This window comes from Lithobates pipiens, unplaced genomic scaffold, assembly GCF_037356315.1.
Source record: "Lithobates pipiens isolate NorthernLeopardFrog02 unplaced genomic scaffold, aLitPip1_a1.2 Scaffold_18, whole genome shotgun sequence".
Lineage (NCBI taxonomy): Eukaryota > Metazoa > Chordata > Amphibia > Anura > Ranidae > Lithobates > Lithobates pipiens.
Window position 1 is genome coordinate 295133300 of NW_027507758.1, and position 17427 is coordinate 295150726.

The following is a 17427-nucleotide window of genomic DNA, read 5'->3' on the forward strand; positions in this document are numbered from 1 at the left end:
TGCACACCCCAGACCTGGAAGTGCAGGATCACATACTAGGTACGTGATCATGTGCAGCCGAGCCACCATATATGTGAGATATACAGTCGCAAGTGGTTAAGAACCTTTTTTTTTTTTTTTTTTTTTTGCAAAATTGGTCTGGTCACCCATGTTTAAAAGTGGAACACAGGGTCTGCCAATGAAAAGGTTAAGGATCAATACCAGGTTACCAAATAAACCTAAAAAAAACAAACAAAAAAACACAAAATCACACAAATCAGAGATCCATTATGCTTTATTTACATGCATCACCATCTGTTTTAAAACTAGATTACAATTTAAAATGGAATACACAAGGTAATACCTACTAACACCATGTGGAGTAACGCACTGCTTTTCTATTGCAATTGAAAAAAGGTAAAAGGTGTCCGAATCAGGTTGATGGGTAGAAGGTAGTACAGTTGTGGGCTGTCGCCTTTCCATAGCAATTAGTGTACATGGTTTCAAAATAGATGCATCCTGCATATAATACACAGGTTATGTGACAACATGTAAACTGTAAACACACTAATGCCGCTGATATTCCTTCCATTAACAATGCAGAAGTGAAAGTGTCTGGACAATATACATGAGACATTTTTGTACATCGATTGTAGACATCAAAGCAAAGAATTTGGCTGGTGTAATATACATAACTATGAATACATAGATAACAATCTATACATGAGTGCTCGCCAATCTCCAACTCGGGGAGGAAAAAAAAAAAAAAAGTAACATAGTCATGAAAGCATCGATATATAATTTAGTTTTTCTTCATTCTGTAGTACATGAAATAAATGACAAAATATCCCAAGGCTTGGCTGTCATTGTGTAATCTTCCAGAAAATATTTGAGGATATACAAAAGGAAGAGTGCCAAGCTATTGGCCGAAAAAGATGACAAACACCATCATAATTGTTAAGTAATATAACACTATCTGGTCTCTGACTTTATAGACAAAACAGAATACATAAGAAAAGAAAAATGTAATTGAATTAATGCTTCCTAAAAGGAAAATGTACCTTACTAAGCAGCCACCCGCCAATGATAGTTTGCTTGCCACCCCCCACCCCAAGCTACAAATATATGTATATATATATATAAAAATGTTAAAATGACAGGTCTCGTTTTCTCTTACTAAAAGAAAAAAAAAAAAGTTATAGTTATAAAAAGGTTTGCTCTGTATCGTATCATTTTTTCCTGTTAAAGTGGCGTTCCACCCAAAAACTGAACTTTCACTTTAAGGGAAGGTGACCCCCTGACATGTCACATTTGGCATGTCATGTTTTTGGCTGGGGGGAGTGGAAATCCTCTTTAGAGGATTCCAGTTCCCACTTTCTCCTGGGGCACCGTGGCGCCGGAAGCAAGTTCACCTCTCGGCAATCATCTGAGACACGTTACAGGTCTCAAATGATTGCCCGGCCAGTCACAACGCGAGGCGCAGCTTGCACATGCGCAGTGCGTGCCCGGCTGTGAAGCCACAGCTGGGCGCCCACAGTGACAATGCCGGCGCCGCAGAGAGGAGGGGGAGACTAGCGGGGCCTTGTTCCCCCGCATCACTGGACCCTGGGACAGGCAAGTGTCCCATTATTAAAAGTCAGAAGCTGCAGTATTTGTAGCTGTTGACTTGTAATTTTTTTTTTTTTTTTTTTTTTTAAGCGGAACTCTGCTTTAAAGACATAACAGGGCAGACAATAACAGAACTGCTTTTCTATATTCACTTAAGTAATTTTAAAGTACTGAGGGGTTTGTTTGGGAAGGGGTCAGGGAGATATGATAAAAAGCTAGTCTTTGTAGATGTACATACTATATTTTTTTTTTTATCAGTACTGGACAACAAAGATATTGACCAGGCAATATATTGTCATTTGGTTTAGGGTAGCATTTTCAATAACTGCATGCGAGTATGTATATTTTACACATACACACATTTAAAAAGGAAAAATAAAAAACTCAAAATAAGTTTATTTTTATTTTTTTATAGAAAACCTAAGACTAAAGGTCCAAATTAGATTTTCATAGCATTTTTAAAATCAATAGTATGCAATGTTTTATTATTTTAGATTTCAGTATATACTAGAACACCATGAGAGCACTAGATCACAGTAAATCAATACTAGTTAATCAGTGATCAATCAAAGACTTTATCAGCTCTTGTAGTGTCCTCATTTTAATATGCCTTTTTAAAAGAGGGGAAATTATAAGCTAAAGTGCAGTGGATAGTCATTTACTTCTTGTAAAGAATGGAACATTTTGCCCCAAACCAACCTTACAATTACCTTTTTAAGTATTTTTTATTCCTACTTCATTCCGCTTTGAGGGGAATGGAAGAATGAATTTGGGCCTAAGGGCCGATTAAAAACACAGGAAATCCAAATAAGAGTTCTAGTTCCAGTTAGGAATGAATCCTCAATTTAGCTTTCATTAAAGCAGTATTAAACTCAACACTGTAATATATCGAAGCTTACCAATCATTAGATGTGGTGGCTGCATTAGTTTCCTTTAAGTCTTTTTTTTTTTTCTCCTCGGTTTTAATTAGAATGCCCCCACTTGGGAAGAATGAGCACAGGGGGCACAGCAGACGGCAACATTGTCAGTCTGGGGGAGATGGTGTTAAATGTACTAGCAGATTTAAATACACTAACACATTGAAGCCAAACTCCACCCCATGTTTCATAATCAGTTACACCAAAGAGGTTTTTTTTTTTGTATCATTGTAAGCACCCATGCCAGTGTTAAATGGCATGTAAACTGATACATCTGAAAGAGCTTGTTCTTTTGAAAAACAGACTCAGGCTTAGTTTACACCTATGCATTTTTTAGGGCATTTTTAAGAAACACACTACAGTCCATTTAACACGGTTTCCTTTGGGACAGATTCACTTCTATGCCCTTTTTAGCTGTTGCATTTTTGGAAACGGTCAGGGACTTTAAATGCAAAAAACGGTTCCCATCTCCTTATTAAATACGGACGTCAAATTACTTGCACGCGTTATAGCTACCAGACTCTCTAAAGAGATTGGAAAATGGATCCACCAAGACCAGGTCAGGGTTCATGCCTACCAGGTCAACAGATAATATTAGAAGGCTTTTCCTTAATTTACAGGTGCCAGGGGATAACCTGGGAGGTAGGGCCATTCTTTCTTTAGACGCAGCCAAGGCTTTTGATAGCGTTGAATGGCCCTATCTCTGGGAGATGGTCTCATTTTGGTTTGGGGGGAAGACTATCAATTTGGTAAAAGTCATTTAGGGCTCTTTTACACGGATGATCTGTTCAGGTCCGCCTGTCAGTTTTTTTAGGCGTACCTGAACGGATACTCCATAGAGGTCCATGGAGAGTCGGATGTCAGTGGTGACATGTCTGCTGACATCTGGCCCGCTCCGATCTGAAAAAGTGTGACGGAGGAAAAACCTACTTTTCCATCTGTCATCGGATGACAACAGACTCTGCGGTCCGTCATCATCCGATCTCCCATAGGGGAGAGCGACGTTCTGACAGGTCCTTCCCTGCACAGTGTGCAGACAGACCTGTCATCGTCCTGCTCAGCGGGGAACGATGGAGCGATCCCCGCTGAGCAAGCGCATGTCCACGGGGCGGATCAGCGTGGATCCGCTCCGTGTGAAAGAGCCCTTACTCTTGTGTATTAATGTCCTCTCCACCCTTCCCTTTGCACAGAGGTACTAGACATGGAGGTTTACGGTCTCCCCTTCTATTTGCCCCTGCAGTGGAACCATTAGCCATCTTAACCTCCCTGGCGGTATGATTCAGTCTGGAATTAGGTGCTGAAAGCGGTACAATTATTTTGCATGGAAATCTGGCGTTTTATTTTGTAGCCCTGTAATTCTTAGGAATAACGCTCTTAAATCTCTTCAAATCAGAGTCTAGCAGACATCCAGGGTATGATAAAGTTTATAATATAATAAAGAATAATAAAAATTATTCAATAATGTAATCAAATCCTAAAACACTGAAAAAGGGACACTTTTTGGTTGCTATGGACAATCTCCAAATTCCAGGCAGAAAAAACTGTATTTATAATATAAAAGTGCATGCAGGGCACTGCACAGACCACTAGGGACAAAGGGGGTGTGTATTTTGTAATACAGCACTGTAATCTGTAAGATTACAGTGCTGTGTGTGTTTTGTGTCTTTTTACTTTTTTTAATTTGCCGCCGTTCTCCGCTCCTGTGCGCCGTAACTTCGCAGGGAACGGAGCTCGGCGGCATTCGGCACTGTGAATCGAGCGGAGGACGGCTCGATTACACAGCGAAGGACATTGCTGGATCCAGGGGACAAGGTAAGTAAGTCTCACTGTGTCCTCCCCTGCATCCAGCGAAGCGATCCCGAGTCTGGCTCTGGGTTACCGCTCCTGCTAGTAAATTCCCAACCCGAGCCAGACTCGGGATTACCGCTAGGGAGGTTAAGCAAGGACCCCTAAATGGTGGGATTTTGCCGAGGATCTTTTGATGAGAAAATTTCTCTTTACGCAGATGACACACTGCATTATCTTGGCGGCACAGCAGGTTTCTTGCAGACATTGATGTCAACTATTAATAAATTTGGTGAATTCTCCAGCTTCACAATAAATTGGTCTAAATCTATCCTTATGCCCCTTGGCCCATTAGGAGTACCTCTCCCGACTTGTGCCAATCAAAATCTCTGTCGCCAATTCTTTTAAATACCTGGGGGTGGTGGTCTTTCCTGAGCCTTCCCACTATCTCAAATTGAATCTTAGCCCCTGGCTGGACAGACAAAAACTAAAAAGCTCAAGTTGGTGTAAACCTATGTTGGTAGAGGGACTGAGTCAATTTAATAAAGATGGTTTGGGCCTCGCAACTTCTATAATTCCCCTATGTGGATATCTAACAAATGCAAAACTGCGTTTTTGGTTCAATAGAGAAGCATGTAGTGCGGTTTTTGCCACAATTTTGCATTTTTTTAATCTGGCAAACAGAAAAAGAAAGGTGTGCAAAAAAACACTGCAGAAATGTACTGCAAAAACGGATCAAAAGCAAATTGCCTAGGTGTAAACCAAGCAGCACTTGACTGGCTCACCAGATGAAAATAGTTTTCTTCTAATGCAGACATCACATCTAAGAACTGTTAAACTGCAATAGCATACATGTTTGCTTTTGGTTTTAATACTGCTTTAACACAGCAATATATGTGATGTAAACTCTGCAATCATTTGTTCAACAGCATAGCCTTTAAGGCAAGACTTGCAAAGCCAATAAGCGATTCCCGAGTGGTAAAGAAACACATCAGTGTATATTCCATTGCTGGGGTTGCTAAGTGATACTGCGCCTTTAAAAACAGAGGTCAGGGTGAATTGGCTACCCCCAACAACGGCAGGATTACATGAAACCTTTGTGCAGTACTGGCTTCCATATATATGGATTGCAGTAAAGGAGATTTCAGCACCCCATTACAGCACCATTAAGAACAAAATTCCACGAGCAGCACAAATGACAAGCAGCTTCTTGATGCTGAACACATTTGGTTCCACTTTGTAGCCGAGTACCACTGTATACTGCAGCTGCTTCGGCTTAGATGTAACCAAATGTATACATGTGTCAAGAATCACAGACTAGTCATTGTTCAGCATTGTTTACTAGAGGGTATTCTGCTACACTGCAATGATGCAAAGCATTGAAAACTTCACATAATATAAAATACTGACAAGCACCATCAAATTCTTCTTCTGATCCCTTCATGACTGTAAATATAGGGAATGGATTGTACATTGTATGAAAAATCAGGTTCTTCTATGATGTAGAGACTAAAGAGACTACTGCAGGCAGCACAAAAACCACCATGACTAAAGGAATCGTTCTTCTAAACTGCAAAAAAAAGTGTCAAGGTGCCGTTGATACATGATCATTCTGATACAGAAGTTATGATCACTCAGAAGAACACTCCAAAAAGGACAAGGGTTACCTGTTATGCCATTTCTATGCAATGTAAGGCTGGGTTCACACTGCTGCGGGGGGAGATCCGGATGTGATTCGCACCGCAAATCACATCCGATCTCCGTAGCGATGCGAGTTCAGCCATACAGATAGTATGGCTGAATTCGCATCGCTCCCGCAGCAAACTCGCACGGGACCCTTTTTTTGGTCCGCAACAGAATCGGATCGCATGGGTGTTCACACCATGCGATCCGATTCCTGTGCGAGTCGGCAGATCGCACTGCGATATGCGGACGGATCTGGGGGTGTCATTAACATATCATTGACACTCCCAGCCGTCCGCATAGGGCAGTGTGAACTGCCGGCGGGAGGTGTGCGATGCTGGAAAACGCCGCGGATTCGCGGCGTTCCCGCATCGCTGTGGTGTGAACCCGGCCTAAATGGGGAAAAAAAAAAGTTTAAAGTATAAAGTGTAAAAATCAAAAAATCTGATTAGTTGCAGAAAGTATCTAAAATTAAAAGAAACGTACTTAACTACTATAGGACCGGAAGGATTTCCCCCCTTAATGACCAGGCCATTTTTTGCGATGCAGCACTGCCTTTCTAATTCACAACTGCACGGTCATGCAGCAGTGTACCCAAATGTATTTGATCACCCCTGCAATTTTTATTTTTTGTGCTATAAACAAAAAAAAAAAAAAAAAAAAGAAGACAATTTTGGAAAAAAATAATAATATTATTTTTCGCCTTTTGCTATAATATCCAAAAGGAAAAAAAAATGTCTTCAGTTTAGGCCAATATGTATTCTACATATTTTTGGTTAAAAAACAAAAACAAACTATCGCAAAAAGCGTATATTGATTGCTTTGCGTAAAAAAGTTATAGAGTCTACAAAATAGGGGATAGATTTATGGCATTTTTTATTTATTACTAGTAATCACAGTGATCTGCGATTTTTAGCGGGACTGTGACATTGCGGAGGCCAGATTGGACACTTAACACTTTTTTGGGATTGACATTTATACAGCAATCAGAGCTAAAAATAGTAACCGATTACTGTATAAATGTCACTGGCAGGGAAGGGGTTAACACTAGGGGGCAATCAAGGGGTTAAGTGTTCCCTAGGGAGGTGTTTATAACTGTGGGGGGGGGGGGGGGGGGGAGTGGACTGACTGGGAGTAGAGAGAGATCTCTGTTCCTGATCCCTAGGAACAGCAGATCTCTCTACTCCCGTGTCAGAACAGGGATCGGCTTGTTTACATACACAGATCCCCATTCTGACTCTGGAGCGATTGCGGGTGGACAGCGGACATCGCAGTCACGTGCATAGGCTGCGGCGTCGCACCTCCAGCTGCGCGCCCCCTATTGCCTTTAAAGCGGCCGACATACACCTACGAAGATTCGCGCAGCCATGCCAAGCTGCTGCAGTATGAAGGTGGCTGGTCGGCAAGCGGTTAAATAAAAGTGCGTAAAAAGAGCGATCATAAAAATGGTCCTTTTATACTACTGGAGTTTCATTTGGAAGAAATTGGTTTTCAATATCGATGATAGGACTGTAAATCAGAACATTTATCATTATTTCGTCTACATTATCTTCTATATGGATCTATAACAGCAGTACGCTAAAAGCACAACCACAGGCAGCCTGTAAAATAGTACAGCTTTTAGTACCATACCAAATGAAAGGGGCTCATTTAAAAACATAAGTGGTACTACAAGTATTATTATAATAAACAATTAAGGATGTCTTTAGTTTCCCCTTCCATTCCAAAGACCAAAAAATAAAACAAAATAAAAAAAGTTATTGGGGTTAGTCATTGCGGCAGTGAACAACAAGGATATACAAAATGGTGTCAAGCCACAGCAACCTACAAGAAACCGCCTTTTAAGAAGATCTGTATTTGTACAATTATATTTAGGTTAGTGACATTTGCTGCACTTTGCACATCCTTATTCTTTACGCCATCTTACTAAATAATCCCAACAGTGAATGAGTATCCGTCTGGAGCCTGATGTTAAGTAAGCCAATGAGTATTGTGTGCTTCATCCAGATCCACAAAACATAAATATGAGGCTATAAGGTGCAATATGAACGTCAGACGTGGCATTGTTTTTTTATACAGTAAAGCAGGCCACATGCGATTTTCTTTCCTGCAAAAATAAAAAATAATTGCTAGATTCCCCCATCGAAACCCTACTGTGGAGCCATTGTGTTCTCCCAGTGGGGGCAGCTATAGCAGCTGGCAGTAATCGCATGCTAAAAATCCAACCTACTGCTCAAACCCATGTAGATGGGGGTGTTGACTTGGGTTCAATCAGGCTGCCCATAGATGCTGAAACGGCAAAGATTCCATCCATTCATGGCAGCGGCCACAGAGATGTGTGAACCGGCTCCATAGAGAGCTGGTCACAATCTCCTGACATCTGAATTGAATGCAGGGAACCCCCCCCATCCAATTCACAACCCAGCCTAAGGCTACTTTCACACTGGGGCAATGCGGGCGCTATACGGTCATTTTAGCGGCGCTATTCGGCCACTAGCAGGCAGTTTTAACCCCCACTAGGGGACAAAAAAAAAGGGTTAAAAAACACCCGTTTGCAGTGCTGCCCCATTGTTTTCTATGGGAAGGGGTGCTTTAGGAGCGGCAAATAAAAGGCTCCTACAGCGCTCCAAAAATGCAGCTTGCAGGACCAGCTTTGACCGTCCTGCAAGTGCACCGCTCCAGTCCCGGAGAGACAGCAGCGGCTGTTTCAGGGCACTTTCCAGGCACTATTTTTAGCGCTTTAGTGCCTGCAAAGCTCCCCAGTGTGAAAGGGGCCTAAGTGTCAAACATCCAGAACACTAAAAATACCAATTCCTTTGCTGATAAATCTGGTGCTGCTTTTTATTACAAGCTGGTAGAGTCCTTTTACATGTAAGGGATATGCTTTCTCACTTAGGAGCAAGCAGTTATGTATTCACTACACATTTTCTGGCCAAATGTAACAATTTTAGCTCCTGTATGTGAAATATAAAAGCTGAACCCCAGGCACACCAGAAAAGCTGGCAGTTATTTCAGCTATAGTATTGCCGAGTTTTTATTCTGACACACCCTCGCCCTTCGTTACCTCCATAGAAAATCACTGGGCGTCAATGCGCTTTTAGTTTTTTCCTGGACCTTTTCTGTATATCAAGGTCTGAAGGACACACCCACAGGTTTTTTTTTGTACTAATACATATCATCGCATCAAATGCACCAAAATGGTAAGTTTCTAGGTGTACATGTACACAGTACATACCCTGAAATACCCTGATTATTTGACCGATTGATCTTTTCTAGTTGAAGATGTTGCTTTCATAGCATAGGAAACGCAGTCCACAAAAATGCCTATATACCATCCACAAAGCAGAGCCACAATATTGAATGCCAGGAATTGTTGTATCGCAGAGAATATAGGTATTAATATTTACGTTAACACACACACACTTTCTACAAGGAGGTGCATTCGAAAAACTGGTCAAAGCCAATCCTGGAATTCAGCTTTGGTTTACTATATTATACCATTCACATTTACATTTTCCAAGTCATTGTTCAGTAGCTGTGGGGGGGGGCAGCGTGGATATATGAAACAATGATAAAAACCTAAGAATTACATTTTTTGCTGATCAAAACTCTGATTTTAGAGCTTTTTTGAGACATGATTTCAGGATTATTTTTTATTTTTAGTTGGTCTTCCATACTACTAATTTTAAATGAACCAAAATCGGTATTATTTTACAGCGTTAACCATAAAAGTATTTTAGCTAAAGTTTGAATGAAAAAACAAAACAAAAACGAAAAAAAACTAAAAACTATGTATCTGTAGAATAAGATGATAGCGAGTGTAGATCACAAAATGCTGACAACCTGGAGATTTCACTTTGTTCAGTATTACAGTAGGGACACCACATGGTGTCCTTCACTCAATTCACAGTTCGTAATGTGTTGGTGCACCTCTTTTCACTCTAAGAAACAGGAGATTGCATTGTAAACAGACATAGCCACTGCTACAAACACCTTGGGTGTAAATGGCTAATTGACTTCTTGTGTCCCTGAAGCCTCCCTTCCAGGGCTTCTTGTTTAAAGGATCATTTGTAGGATCAACTAACCACCTATGACTGTACTGAGGTGTGCTAATAAAGTAATTGCTACATTTTACTCTACTACAATAGGTATATTGGGCAAAATGAAAACCACATGCATTGCAGTACAGGCTGACAAATGGTTATGCTGAAAAAACACATAATGGCTACAGTACAAAGATTCTTGGACACGTATCATACAACTCTAACCCCACCAATGAAATGCTGAGGAAGTCAAGGGTTGTTAGGAATTACACAAATGGCTTTATCAGTAGTGGTGGTGGCAAATGAGGGGAGTAAGCTCATGTTTCTAATGTAGAAGTGGCCGTGCCATAGGAAAGCATGCTCCTAATCTTTTAGAAAGAAAATAAAATAATAATAATAATAATAGTATGATGCTACTTTGCTTCCGTTTCCTAATTCCCATGCATACGGGTTTATCTCTGTACATAACAAAATATATTTATAGATTTATATTCAATAATGCCATTGTTAAGGATAGTTTTCATATACCAATCAAAAATACAGAATGTATATATTTGCAAATCAACACCTTCTGTATTTTATATATCAAGCTGCGATATTGTACCATTGAGGTTTGTTCACACTATAACCCCCCCATCCCAAAAAATATACATAAAAGACAAAAGAAACCAGTTTAGAATTAGAATATCAGACATGCCAAAGAATAATGGAAGGGCCCTTTCAGCACCATTGTGCTATCTCCTGTAGATAATAGTGTCACATGAAACATCCCCCCCATCTCCTATACTCAATGTCAGGTTCAGCAAGTAGAGGACAGCATAGTAAAATGGTAGACAGTTGTGTCACACTGCTGTCCAGGGTTTCCACGTGCAGGGCAGAGAATTCCAAGTGAAGTAATGGAAGACCCATATAGTGCAATGTGCAGTACAAACATCCCATGTACAGTAATTCTGGTTGTTTCCGTGCATAGACAGTGCTGCCAAAACACTGCTATGTCTGTTGGATTTTCTATGCTTAAACTCTCTACATGACAATAAGCGTGGAGGGGAAAAAAAAAATACCTAAAACAAAATAAGGCATGAAAATATAGCTTTAAAAACAAAAATGGTAGAAACTCCACTGTTCAGGATATATTAGTAAAATACAGCAGTATACAACTGATTTGGGCGACAGGAAGTAGTACCATGTCAGCAACAAATTTATCCCTGAATTTCCTCTTCTTCAAAATGAAAAAAAGTAAGTTATAACGGAAATTAACGTGATCGTGACAGTTTCTCTATGGAAAGTGGTGCCTTTTGACGTAAAGGAGGCGGCAGTAGAAATTTGTATAAGGTTGACTGTTAGCGTATATGAATGTCTAGCAAAGGATTTCTGCAACTAAAATGAAGAAATGGAACACTCAATGAGAGTTTTACAATTCAGATTTGCAAGACAAAAAAAAAAAAAAAAAGAAAGTAATTCAACACCAAAAGAAAGAAAAACAGCATGGAGATGGTTTGGTTGTTCACAGCTGGTGAGGGGTGCGATGCAAGGCAACTACACCAGCTATGAAATGGTTGACACACACACCGCTGCATAACTACACAGTGTTCACAAGAAATTCATTGTACTCTTCCATCTACGTTCCCATTCCATGCAGAAGGTTTTGCATACTTGAGCATGAGAGGAGTAAAGATCTTAGAAGGACCTTTGCAGGAGTTAAAGGATTTCTGCTAACAGTCTTCGTTAGGTAAGGAAATTGACGCAGGTTTCATGAAAAGGTCTTAAACTGTAAACAGTATCACTGTCCACTTGCTGACAGTAGTTTTGGCAAAGGGTTTCATTTTTAGGGTCTTTTGTCAGTTCCCGGACCTGTGAAAAGAGAAAAAGTAAAAAAAACAAAAATAAAAGAATTAAAACAGGTTTTGCTTTAAAGATCGCTATGCATACTTAACAAGTATTTAGAATAAAGAGCAGATTGATAAAATTATTGCAGCTGTACCCCGGCGTCTCTCTGCACTGAGAACCAAGCCACCGAATACCGCCAATGGCTTGGTTCTTTCACCTCCCCTAGCGGAGAGCTGCTGACTGACTGTCAGGCAGCATTTCTCCTGCTCTGCTCCTCCACACTCATTGAAGCGCTGAGTAGTGGAGGAGCGTGGAGCAGCCGCCTCAGTGGCTTGACGAGACTGCCATCAGTCAAGGCAGCTGGCGGATCCAGACTTCCTAACTCAGGTTGACACGCTGCCTCGACTGATTGTAGTGAAGATGAATTGCACTCCTGTGACCCTTGGGAAAAGCCCAGCCTAAAAAGCTCAGGCTGGACTTCTTTAAGTGAAGCAGTATTTTAGTAGTGAAAACTAGTGGTATATTTACACCGGCACCAGCCAGCGTCCTTAACAAGGAGAGCACAGCCGGTTGTTAAGGAGCCCGTATCCGACACATCCTTAATATATGTACGTATGTATACACACACACATGCATACAAGAAAACCCTTCGGGTCTGGTATGGACTTTGGGGGGGGGGGGGCGCATGACATTTGTTTTTATTTTTTTAAGTAAAAATAGTGTGGGGGCCCCCTCTATTCATACCAGACCCTTATCCAAGCATGCAGCCCAGGACGCATGCTCACTCCTCCGCCCCCGAATCATACCAGGCCACATGCCCTCAAAGCACCCGTCTCATATGTTGAGGATGTCAGTGGTTTTCCTGACTGGGACATTTTAGACAGGAAAGATTTGACAAGACCGTGAGGGACAACCTAGAAATAAGCTTGTCTATCCTTCCTCAATGTTTTTCTTCTCCTCCTCACCTTTCCCTTCTACCCTGTAAAATCTGAAAAAAAGCCACTAACCAAGACTGCAAGAGAAAGTTGAAGGCCTTTTTTAACACTTCGTTATTAAAAATGTATTTTAACTCATTCTCTCTGATCTCTTCCGGAAGAGCTATATAAAAGGAAATTGAACAAAAATGATCTTGGTTAAAAGCATGGTAACTCGTGCTGCAGCATATTCAGGACAACGTACTGCAGCTTTTTGGTCCCGAGGCACTTGCTTAATGACACAGGGAGCTAACTTATCAAATAAACATTTTAGTTAACAAGGACCTATTATTATAGCTGTGCACAAAGAAGTGTCCCACCTGCTGGCCAGACCATACAAGAGAAGGCATTGCCGATTACATCCAACATCTGTCACTGCTGAAACATGGCAGAGATGAATACTAACAGTGTGGGTGGAGTACAGATTTACCTTTACAAAGCTAGACAGAGAAGGTAAATCATTCACCTATGACAAGTGCAATCCCCTGAACAATATTTACAAAAGAATAATGCTTTCTTGTGCTGTAACTGTCAAAGCACACATTACCAACCATCAAGGTTGCTGCAGTGTTGAAAATAGAGCAAATATGTTCTTGGCTTGGTACTATATTTCACAAACCTCCTTGATTTTTTTTTTTTTTTTTTTTTTTTAGAAAGAAAAATAAATGAAAGTGCACTTTTTATAGAAGGACGGTCTCTGTATACATGAATGATATTATGATCAAATGTGTCTACAACATATGATTTACAACATATGGCAAAAAAACAAAGCAGAGAAGCCGTATTGGCATTTGGGCATTTCCCTACACACAGCGCTTGCTGTCAGATAAAATTAGCTTACTTGCTAATAAAGTAAACCAGAAACAGTCCAGAGATGGAAACAAAATTCAATTTAGGCAGCACTGTACATGTATCTTTGTTGATGCTCAATAGATACTAAACATTTTTTAGTGCTCATCTAGCTTAGCAGTGGCACCCCCGATTGGCCGATTGTCTGGCTCTACTTACCCTATCCAAGTCCCAGCTGCTTCTCCTCCTGGCCAATCTGGTCACTTCTCCTTCCGGCAAATCGGGTCTCAAGACCCACTTCCTAATTGGCAGGGAGGAGAAGCAGGAAGACCATAGCGAATAATAATTAGCTGTCATACAAGTAGGTGGACTTGGGGCCTCAGGCTCTGATCATGTGCTTCCAAAATACAAAACCCATAGAAATCAATGCGTCCTGTGCCCTGCATGGAGATTAGGGGTCGAGTGCATGGAGATTAGGGGGGCGGCGCCCCATAGGGGTGTCCACCACTGTAGCTTAACCTGGCTATTTCAGTAAAATAGTACCCATGGGCAGTGGTGTAAAACACTGCCTTTGTTCCAAGTCACAACAAAAACACCTCTGTGGGTGTCAGCATCAGGTCAATCTCAATTTAATCATCAACTGCTGTCATGTGACTGATAAATTATGACCAGATTTTGCTGTCTCTGCTAGCCCCCCATGGTTACCAACTTTATTTGTACAAATTGGCATGTTTTTCTCCCATCCATATGGGTCCTTAGACTTGAGCCTTCATTTGCAAAAAAGTCCCTCTACTGGATGTATGCTGGTCATGTGATATTTCTTACTACATGGAAGGCAGGAACACGGTGGGATGCTGGGAAAGGTTTTTGCTCAACATGAAGGGATGCTGGTATATGTTATTGCTCCACCCAGCACCCTCTCTACTCTTCCTAATTTTAGAGAATACCAGAATGAAGCTTAAAGTGGAAGACAAGACAAAACCTAACTCTAAACCTACCCCCATCCCCATTCTAGCCCTGTAAGGAAAAGATCACTATACTTACCTATTCTGAAGCTGCTCGGGTCCTGTCCCAGCCTCAATGGTCAGCGGCAGCTGAATATGGAAACCCCACAGGAAGTCTATGGATGACATCATGTCCCAGCCATTGTTGGCTTTCTCCTGCACACAGAAGGCACCACAGACCAGAGCGGCTCCAGAATAGGCAATTATAGCGATCTTTTCTTTACAGGGTTAGATAAATTAGGCTTAAAAACAGGGGCCGGAGTAGGTTTAGATTTTACCTCCACTTTAAGAGTATCAAGCCTTGTTCTTGTTTTCTATAAGACTATCAGAGGAAAGAGTGGGGAGGGTGCACCTGGCTTGAGAAAGAGTGCAGTGCATACAGCATCTGAAGGAATGCAGCGATTTACTGAGCCTGGTAAAGGAGTCAGCTTGACAGCTCCTCTTTACAAGGCAGCGAACGAGCTTAAGTGCTGTCCTGGTTTTGGGTGAATGAACTTCATGTATGCTGGAGCATCATCCACCAAAGGATGTTAAGAATTCTACAAACACCCTGCTTTGTTTAATCTGATGGTTTCTATTGTTTGAAGTGCTGGAGATCAGACCTTAAACAAATTAAAAGGGTTTAAAAAAAAAAATTATCACCGACATAGCTTGGTTGAACTTTTTCAGGACTGTGGGGAAATGTATAATTTAGAATTATATTTTAACATGCTTTTGAATGATTATGAATGCCTCCAGCTTTCCTACACAGAACATTAGTTGGCATATTGTACAGAAGACATGTTGCACATTGGCACAAAGGCAACAGTAACACTATGCAAGAAAAAAATAATAATTGGATGTTTAAAGTTCTAAATTATGCAAGTGGATAATTTATGTAACATTTAATTGTGTAAAAACAGAAATCGTACATAAAGCAATAATGGGCGAATCAAGGCAGGGTTGTGCAAGGTTTGTCCTCACAGGAATCAGATCTCTAGCGTAATAGGTAAGTAGCAGTTGGTGGTATGTTATCAGAAAACATCATCTTGTTTTATCCGCAAAAATACAGGTACACAACAGATGTCTGGGACACATACATTTCAGCTTGCATTTTTTGCAGAAGAATTACTAACATTAGGGGCGCAAGAGGATTTGGGACATTCTGTAAGGCTCCATGCACACTGGAGCTCATAAACTGCAGTTTATTGGAGTTTGGGCGTTTTTTTTTAAAAGCCCATAAACTTCACTCTATGTTAGCCTATGTGTCCATGCACACATGGAAGTTTTTTAGCTTTAATGAGCAGTGGAGTTTATGGGCTTTTTTCTGAATGCCAGAAATCCGCGTTCAAAGTGCCGTTTTTCACTGCCAAAAAACGCTCATAAACTCTTAAACGCTCATAAACACGCGTTAATTTGTGTTTGGCATTCTATTTTTTCAATGCATTGTGGGAGTTTGGAATGCACTGTGGGATTTTTGGAGTGTCCTCTGTGTATTTTTATTGAAAACGCCCATAAACGCTAGTACATAACGCTGCTAAAAGCACATTTTTCAACAAGCGTTTTCTGCCAGCAATCTGGCGTCCAGAAAAAGCTTTTTTGAGCTTCAGTGTGCATGGAGCCTAAAATACATTTTACTACTCCAACTACACTGGTAGTATTTCAAATGAATGCAATGATTTTTTTAAATAAATATACTGACTTTTAGATTTTTCATACGCTTCCAAAGTCCTGCATTATTTCCAACACAATCAGCACTGTCATGTATTCACAATACTCACGCTAGAATTATAGGATTTGTACTAATTGCTTCCTTGTTTGCAAACAATTTTACCTAAGATAGCTCTATCTACAAATCGTTGGGTTGTTGACTATAGATTGACTATAGATCCCATTCTGGCAGTGCTGCAATTCAGTAACAACTACAGGTCCCCTAACCTTTCCCCACCCGGTGTCGCCATAGTAAAAGCAGACTAAAGAATTCATTCACCTTGCTTACTCCAGTACATACTAAAAAGGAAAGGTAGGTAAAGGTCCTCTTCCCTGGTGCCATTGGTAAAAATAAGCATTTAATCCTTGCGGAAGGAAAGCCCTGCTGAGTATATATTTTTTCTTTTTTCCTGGAGTTTTATTGATATATTAATGAAAACAGAACTGCATGCAATAATGTATTTTGTATGTGCATGCAGTTCACCTTTAAAAATGATCCTTTCTTGAGAAAAAAGTATGAGAGCTGCCATTCATAACCTGCTTTTTGAACATGCTAGTAGCCTGGCTGTCACTTTAATGCTTTTAGTCTGACCTGGACCTGGAACAACGTATAGAGATAAAAAATTACGACACCTGCTTGTTCCAGATCTGCGACTCAAATGCACTGAACTAATACAGTAATCCAAGTAGCATTTTCCAAAGAGGGTGAATTTAAAGTAGGACAGAGGGGCAAGGTTCAGTTCACAACACTGCACAAATATTTTCATAACCAAGTTCTTTTGCCTATTTATTATTACAGGTACTTCTACAGCGCCAACAATTTATGTGACGCTTTACATATATATTGTACATTCACATCAGCCCCTGCCCTCAAGTAGCATACAATCAAAGGTCCCTAAATCACATTCATACATACACATACTAGGGCTAATTTACACAGGAGCCAATTAACCTACCAGCATGTCTTTGGAGTGTAGGAGGAACCTGGAGTACCCCGAAGAAACCCTCACAGAGAGAACATGCAAAATCCAGGCAGGTAGTGTTGTTGGGAATCAAACCGATGACCCTAGAGTGGCTAGGTAGAAGTGCTATGCACTTAGCTGCCCTATTTGAGCCTAGTATGTATCAA

General features: G+C 40.8%; 1 protein-coding gene across 1 annotated transcript in view; it reads right to left on the minus strand.

Annotated features, from left to right (window-relative positions):
• Nucleotides 1-256: 256 nt before the first annotated feature.
• Nucleotides 257-17427, minus strand: part of FOXO3 (forkhead box O3) — a 107778-nt gene continuing 90607 nt past the window's right edge. The window contains exon 3 of the mRNA XM_077487149.1: nt 257-11866. The gene's annotated coding sequence lies outside the window, so the exon portion shown is untranslated. The remainder of the gene's footprint in view (nt 11867-17427) is intronic.